The sequence below is a fragment of the Alligator sinensis genome, unplaced genomic scaffold (assembly GCF_000455745.1).
Source record: "Alligator sinensis unplaced genomic scaffold, ASM45574v1 scaffold324_1, whole genome shotgun sequence".
NCBI classification, from domain to species: domain Eukaryota; kingdom Metazoa; phylum Chordata; order Crocodylia; family Alligatoridae; genus Alligator; species Alligator sinensis.
The window spans coordinates 1,335,218-1,343,166 of record NW_005842188.1 but is presented as its reverse complement, the minus strand read 5'-3'; the positions used below and the strand labels follow the sequence as shown (position 1 = coordinate 1,343,166).

Sequence of the window (7,949 nt, the reverse complement as noted above, 5' to 3'; positions counted from 1 at the left end):
AATGGAATAGTTAACTTTGCTTTAACCAGTAGTATGCTATCCACAATTAACCATTTTAAATACTATTTGAATTTTCACAACTTTCTAAGTAAGAGAATGCCAAATCCTGCTCATCTCATCCCTACACCTAGTCCTGTGGGAATCAATGGAAGATCTTAACTAAACCTAGTGGGATTTTACTCTGTAAATTTGTAAAAACAACAAAACAAACAAACTAGGGATGGGGGAATATATATATGTATTCTGAGCTATGCTGCCTCAAAATATAAAATTTCCTTTTATTTGCAACCAGAAAGCACTGAGTTACCAGGAAAAGTTACCAGGAAAAGAAAAGGTGTGAAGAACAAGCAACTTTAAGCTTAGCAGTTATGATAGTGCAATGTATTAGCTGCATTGCATCACAATCCAATACATTTTTTTTTAGTATCAGGGAAGGACTCAGCAGTAGGTTCAGTTAGTTAGCCCACTTGAAAGCAAGCTGGCTTTCTTCCTTGATCACCTTCTCCAGTGTGCAGAGCAGTGCCTTCCTAATACTGCTCTGCAATTTTAATTGTTTTTAAAATAAAGTGAGTTTAGTTTTAGTGGAGGGTGGAAAGTCCAGAGGTGGAAAGTACTTGGTTTCATGATGGGACACTGAAGAAGAGCAAGAGGCTAAGTATACATGACCAGTTAGGTTCTAGTTGAGCAGGGTGGTTAAACCCCTGGTAGTCACAATGATTTCAAAGATTTTATTCCCAGGCTTAACGTTAGGTGTGTGCTTAAATGTTTTTCTAAATCAGGACCTTCATTCTTGGCCTCTGTGCTGAGGCTGCCAATAAGAGTGTCAATTGCCTGGGAGATTCATGTCCACAAGGAAGTACCTGAGACCAACTGCTTCCTCAACTGCTTTTAGATGATAACCATTTTTGATCAGCAACTGAGTGCTGTACTCCCTGGGTGTCTCTAAGAGATATGTTAAGGCAGTGTGGCTCTTCACAGAAAGTGTTATTCAGTATTTTAATTTTAACAGCATGGTGCCAGTTATATTTTTCCTGCCGTCATGTCTAATGCAATACATCAGCTATCTTTCTCTACCAATATTAACTAATGAACTACAGCTTTTCTTTGTGGAGTGTGCTCACCGCAGTTTGTGCAAGGTGTGTTTCTGTTGCTATGAATCTTTGGTTAAACTTAATTGCTTCATGTAGCTCCTGAGGCTGTCAGTTATTGCATTATGGCTTACAGGAATAAAAATGCTACAGATACTTAAATTAATTTAAAATATTAATAACCTTTTTCCTATTCATCCCATTTCTGTCTTCTGTTGAGTCCCTGGAGGAGATCCTTCCTTTTTCATGTCTATGTGACAAGGTATGTAACAGAATTCATAGATTTGTTGGAATCTGACAGGCTGTGCTGGGAGTGCTTCTACTATGGCCTCAAACTTGAAACCTCTGGGTTGTGACCAGGCACCCCAGCCGCAGCTGGAGGAGATGGAATGCTATATGTCATATTGTTCTCCACTGAACTCTTTGACTGAGCATCCAGATGAGCGAGGCCATGCAATATGTGGTGCTGCAGACACATCCGAGGTGCCACATACTGCACATTCAGCAGTTCTCTATGCTGCAAGGTAGCAACGTGGGTTTTTTCTTAAATCTCAGGTGATCTGCACAACAAAAAAATGGAGTGGCACATGTGGGGGCAGAGTGTGCCACCCAAAACTGGAGCCTGGCTGGCTGAAACCACACTCTGGCTGCTAGTCTGGCTCCAAGTGACAGGATTGCCACTGCTGCAGTCCCAGGAGGCCCCCAGAACCCCTGGCAAGCCCCCAAAGGACCCCAGACAAGTCCAGTGCTGGCCCCAGCCTCTCCTGCCCTACCTGGGGTAACCTACCACGTGCTAGAGGGTACGGGGCACAGGCATTCTCCAAGGACAAGTAGCAGCGGCACAAAGTATGCCACTGCTTCTTGCCCCAGGGAAACGAACATCCACGTTCACGTGGATGCAGCCTTCTAGTCAACTTCAGGCACAACAACAAAAGGCTTTGGAGGGAGCAAAATACATTTGGCTTCATTAGAAGAGCAAGACTGCTATGGTGCAGGACCTTGAAAGCAGATAGAGCAATACGAAGTCTCAGCACCACCCCACAGTTAGGGAACAAAGTTGGGAAATGTTATGTAATAGTAAAATTCCCCAAAAGACCACATTGAGCATGGGAGAGAGTCAGGTAAAAAATTACTGATGGGAGGCTCAGGGTAATAAAATAGGATGGCTTGCCATTTAGGCCTCTGAATCTGATTTTGTATTCATTGCGAGTAAAAGCTGTCATCATCAGGTGACAATTTGTTGCCCTATGAGGACTTCTTTGTGGATAACTTGTAATACCACCAACATGGCATTGTTACCATTACTAGCAGCTTCGCAAAGTCTGGATAGGAGAATTGTTCAACTGTGGAGAGAATGTGCGAGCTAAGAGGGATGCCTGAAAATAGGAGTGGGAAAGGGACAGTAAAAGATCAGAGGAGAAAAGCATAATTGAGAGCACCCAGTGTCTATTTCCCCCTGTCTTTCCTTGGCCACTTTCTGTCACAGTCACATTTTTGTGAAGTCAGAGTATCTCCATTGTCTTCAGACTATGCTTGCCACTAATGAAGACAGGTTACTGGGCTAAATGGACCTTTGGTCTGACACAGTATCACAGTTATAATGTTCAGCTGAGCATGCTATTTAAAACCAGATTTGCCTGAGTGGAAGTGAGAGCATAATTTATCCCAAAGAAGGTTGAGAAGAGCTGTTAATTACATTTCCATTCTTAGAGCTTTCTGGGTCTCCCTTTCCTTTGCTATGTTTCATCTCCACTGTCATGGCCCCCTGCTCTAGGTCACCTCTGGAACCAGTGGAGATTTACAGATGCAGATCTGCACCAGCTGCCACAGCTGTGAGCAGAACTTGGCGGTGCCAGTCACCTTTTCTTTCTCTCTAACAGTTTGATGGAGAAAAGAAAAAAGCCAAAATGAGCTTACCTTAGCAGCCTCCACTATCAGAGGTGAGCTGGGGACCTTACATCACTAGACAGAAACATACTGACTTTATTAGAAGATGGCTTCTACTGAATAGCCAAGTAATATTCCTCAAGTAACAGAGCACCGGTGTATAAGCAGCATATTTTGTGAGCCTCTTGACCAGGTAGTACATTACTGAGCTATAAAACACCTGGGTTATGGGGGACCTTTATTTACATTCTCAATGATACCTAAAAATACCTGTCCCACTGTCTCCCACAATCTCTGTCTCTATCAATTAGATTAGAGATGTCCATTGGACTGCATGTGGTCTGCAAGGGGTTAAGTAACAGCCTCCAGACTCATGCTTAGCTGCTGCTTCCCCCATGGGTCTAGGCTCTCTGTCCTTTCTGTCTGCTGCTTCCTGTCTCTGCCCCAGGAGGTGGGTCAGTGAGGGGGGGGGGGGGGGGGGGGGGGAGTGGAACAGGGCTGTGTATAAAGGGGAGTCCTGCAAGGAGGCATTGCATCTGGGGAGGAATCACACCCATAACCACACCCACACCTTACAGTGCGGGTGGGGGGCAAGGTAGGAAATGGTGTTCATGTACTGGTAGCATGGTGCAGCAGGGGGTGGGCCACTGTGTACTAGTAGCAGGGGGTGTATATAGGTACATGGTACAGTGGGGGATGGGGGCAGAGCGTCTGTATGGCCCAGTGGCATATAGCTCAACTGGGGTGGCCTGCATACTGTGCCATCTCTGCAGTTGGGACCTCCTGGGACATGTGGCCTCAGGGATTTTAGAATTTGAACAGTCCTGCTGTGATACAACAGCAAAATCTGGTTCTTCAGAAAGAAAACTTTATGGAAAAGTTCCCTAATATATAACAAAGCTTTATACATATCTGATTGGGTTTGACAGAAATTACCATAAAAAAAAACTCATAAAATGAAGTACAAACTGAATAGTTTCTGTGGCATTTTATTTTAAAATTAGAATAGTCTCAAGAACCCGGAAGGCCCCTGAACATGACATTAGGGCAGTGTCAAGTTCTACGTGGCCTTTATGTAGGTGCAGCATGGAGAAGTTTGTGGCAAAGACACTTTCTGTGGTAGTTGGGTTCAGATTAGTATCAGGCCATGGGTGGATCCAGGATCATAATGGGGAGGAAGGGGAGCAGCCGTGCCCTCTTTGGCTGTGTGGCACATGCACGCTGAGCCCTCTAAGCTCATGGGCACATCATTGCAACTCCTGCCAGGGCTGTCACTAAGTCTGGCTGGAGCCCCTGCTTTTGCATAGCCCCAGAGCTGAGGGGGTGAGCGATGCCACTATTCACCATCTCTACACCTTTCCCCTGCTGCTGAATTTAGCTGGGGGAAAGAGGGAATGAGCAGCAGCAGCACTAATTCCCCAGGCTCCAGAGCTGTGTGAAAGCAGGAGTCTGTCCAAACCCTGTGCCGATCAGCTGGCAAGCTGGGAGCTCGTGGCACCTGCAAAGTAATAGAAGCAGCTGCAGTGACATACCAAGTGAGCTCTCTCAGCTCACAGGCAAGTGCCACACAGCCAAAGCTGGGGGTGCAACCGCACTGCCCTAGAACCAGGCAGATTGGCTGTTCCTAGAATTGGGGAATTAAGAGACTGCTCCATCCCTACCAGTCTGGTAGCACAGAGTGGGGAAGGACAAGACAGTGTAGAGTTAAGACCATTACTGCCCCCATTTGGTGCTGCAGAGCATGACTGGGACACTCCAAACATCAGATTGAACCATGTAAAAGCTCTGCAGGAATATTGCCCTACATACAGAGCTCCAGAAAATTCTCTGCCTCTTGGAGACAGGATGCCTCAGAGTGCTATAGCTCACAGGTTCCCGCCCTCTTTATGATTTTTTTTTTAAACTGATAAATATAGAGCAATGAAGTCATGTTGCAGTGGAAGAGACCAGTCTCAATTCCAAACAATTTAGTTTGGAAACATATACTGGATGATTGATTGCCCTACAGGCCCACTCTAGCTGTACAGCCAAATTCTGCTCTCTGTTACCTCTATGTAGCACCACTAGGAATGCCAACCCTCCCAGATTGGCTGGGAGACTACTGGAACCTGCATCAATCTCTCACTGGCTATTGAACGCAATCTGGGAGACTGATATTGTGAATGGGTTGAACATTACATTTAATGACTGGAAGTGCACCAATACATTGGTCCCATATTGGACCAGCACCAATATAAGGAAAATTGACAGTATTGGCCATTGGCTTTTGTGGCTGATGTGGCCGATAATGTCACTGATAAATGCCCCATGCATGTGTGCAGACACAGAGCAGCACGCAGGCAGTCAGGAGCACAACCCAGCAGCATGGAGAGCAGCCAGGTCCAGCTAGTAAGTCTGTTGCAAGGGAAAGGGCGGAAGGAAGGGAGGGAGGGAGGGGGAGTTGGGGGGGCAGATCGAGGCCCCAGTGGTAAGGGAGGGAGTGGAGCTGGGGCAGGTGCTGCATAGCCAGGACAGGACGTGGGATGGAACTGTGAGCAGCTCATCTGGGGGGGCACAGGGAGGGGGTGGCAGTTCCTGCCACTGAGCACACACCAAGGAGGGCACGGGGAGGGGGTGTATATCCCTGGACTCGTGCGTGGGGTGAGGGTGGGCTGCTGCTATGGGCTGGGGCTACACTTGGGGCAGGCAGTGGTGGCACTGGGAGGGGGCTATGGTGAATTTAAGGGGTGGCTGCAGCCCTCCCAGTGCCACCCACCCCTAGTGTAGCCTGGTCCAGCACCCTACTGGGAGAAGCTTGGCACCGCCCTAGCCCCAGCCTGCAGCAGCAGCCTGCCCTTGCCCCACATGTAGATCTGGGAGCACACACCTCTCATGGCTCCCCCAGGGGTACACCTAGCTGCAGAATCCACTCCCCCCTTCCTGTGGCTCCTGGATGAGGTACTCGTGGCTCTGTCCTGAACTTGCGCCAGCTGTCCAGTGCCTGCCCCTGCCACAGCCCCACTCCCTCCCTCACTGCAGGGGCCTCGATCTGCCTTTCCCATGCCCCTTTCCTCACAACAGACTTATCAGCTGAATGCTTCTCTCCAAGCTGCGCAGCTGCATATTTGCGATCTGATTGGTATCAGCCGATATGGCTCATTCAAAGTTGGCCATCGGTATTGGTCCCAAAAAAATCACTATTGGCGTACCCCTATTAATGACATTACATTATGTTGGGGGGAAAAAAACCCCAATCTCCTGAAATAGCTTCAGTCAGAGTTGGCAACCTGAAGCACCACCCCTGTCACCTCACTGAAGTCAGTGATTTACACTGATGTCAATGAACTCTGACTAAGAACTTCATAGGGTAGGTGTGCTATTACACAGAATCTCATTGCATAATCTATATAGCCAGACTTTTTACTGTCCTTCTCACTGCAGTATCTGAGTGTTTTATGGGGGAAAAGAAACCCCCCCCCTGAAAATCTTTGGTTCTTTTTATAGTTTTAAAGTGCCTTTCCAAGGGTATATTAAAGGCATTTTTCTTTTATTTGAGAAAAAGCCATCCAGCACTGATGAGTTTAATTTTCACCCCGGATATAGCAAGGTTCAAGGTCAGTCTCCACTGCAATAGAAGGAAATTCAAAATCCTCAGGAACACACTTGGGCATATAGGTTACACCATGTTCCCTGCCACATACTGATGAGGCATTGTAGCAGTATATACTACTAGCAGTTCACCTGGAAAACTGTTTGTTTGTCCCCTCAGGATGCTGATAATACTTATATTGGGTGTTTTTATAGGTCCATGTGACTTACACCAATGTAGATACATGTCCAGGTGTTAGGGCACCCAAGTCATCCATGATCCGCTGTGAGAGTTGGATCTCTGAGCTAATTATTAAATCTGGAGGGAGAAACTGGAGCAGGGTTTAGGACACAGGCCAGGGTCAGAACCCAGAAAGCCAGTAACCTAGGATGTCTGCAGACATGAAGGGAGGCTACACCAATATGCTGTACTTACAGTGCATTGGAGCAGACTCAATTAATGGAGTCTGCTGGAATGTGCTAATTAACGTACCTCCAGTAGCATCATGTGTATCAGCAGCCTCATGCTTCAAAATGGCAGTGGGGTGCTTTAACTAAAGCTCATTTGATGAGCTTTACTTAAAGTGTTCCTGCTGCCATTTTGAAGCACAGGGATGCTGATACACAAGATACCAAGGGTGTGTTAGTTAAACCTGCTCTCAGAGCCACTCTAAAGCAGTCATTCCCACTGGAAGCCACTCCCCCAAGTACATGTAAAAATACTTCAAGTTACCACAGCTGAGGCACAATCCACAGGATAAAGTCAGAGCAACAAGTCAGGGGTCCAGATGCAGGAAAGTTAGCAGCCAAGTTACCAAGTCCAAAAGGTAGTCCACAGGATTAAGTCCTAGCTCAGTATCAAACCAGAGTTAGGACCCAGGAAACAGATCTGCAGAGGAAGTCCAAGGCCAGGGTCAGGAGCCAGGAAAATCAGAGAGAGCAAGAATCAAGAAGCTTGTTACTGGGGGAAAAAAATTGTTGACTGGCCTGGAAATCTGTGGCCCCCAGCTGCAACTAAATTGTGGCACTCCCAGAAGCCAATCAGGATGCTCACTGTTCTTAAACAGAGTTTAAGGAAGAGTTAATTAGCCAGTGACTTATTGCAGGTGTGACTGCTTAGGTACTTAGGCCTGCTTGATCAGGGTTCTTGATGCCAGGGCTAGGGACAGATTCAGAAAGCTGGAGCCTGAATTGATTCAATCATTGCAGGTTAGTCTAACCTACCTAGAGTGAACCAATTTGCAAGTGAATAGGCATTCACAAAATGTAAGCATATGCCTGCAGTGGCTCAGGCTAGGAGCTGCGGAGTGCTAGAGCAGCTGCAGGGAAGCTGTGCTGGAGAGGAGTGGCTAGCCCTGGCAGCAGCTTGGAGTGAACTGGCTAGGGAGGTGTTTAATACCCTCCTCC

The 7,949-nt window shown here is 47.1% G+C and overlaps 1 protein-coding gene across 8 annotated transcripts in view; it reads right to left on the bottom strand.

Annotated features, from left to right (window-relative positions):
• Nucleotides 1-7,558, bottom strand: part of SERPINE3 (serpin family E member 3) — a 36,092-nt gene extending 28,534 nt beyond the window's left edge. For 5 of the 8 annotated variants that reach the window (XM_006026282.3, XM_025207203.1, XM_006026283.3 and 2 more), the window contains exon 1: nucleotides 7,276-7,558. The gene's annotated coding sequence lies outside the window, so the exon portion shown is untranslated. Of the gene's footprint in view, nucleotides 1-3,005; nucleotides 3,063-7,035; nucleotides 7,071-7,275 lie in introns of those variants that run through there. The other 3 variants (XM_006026285.2, XM_006026284.2, XM_006026286.2) reach the window with 3 other exon arrangements.
• Between the last annotated feature and the right edge of the window lie 391 nt (nucleotides 7,559-7,949).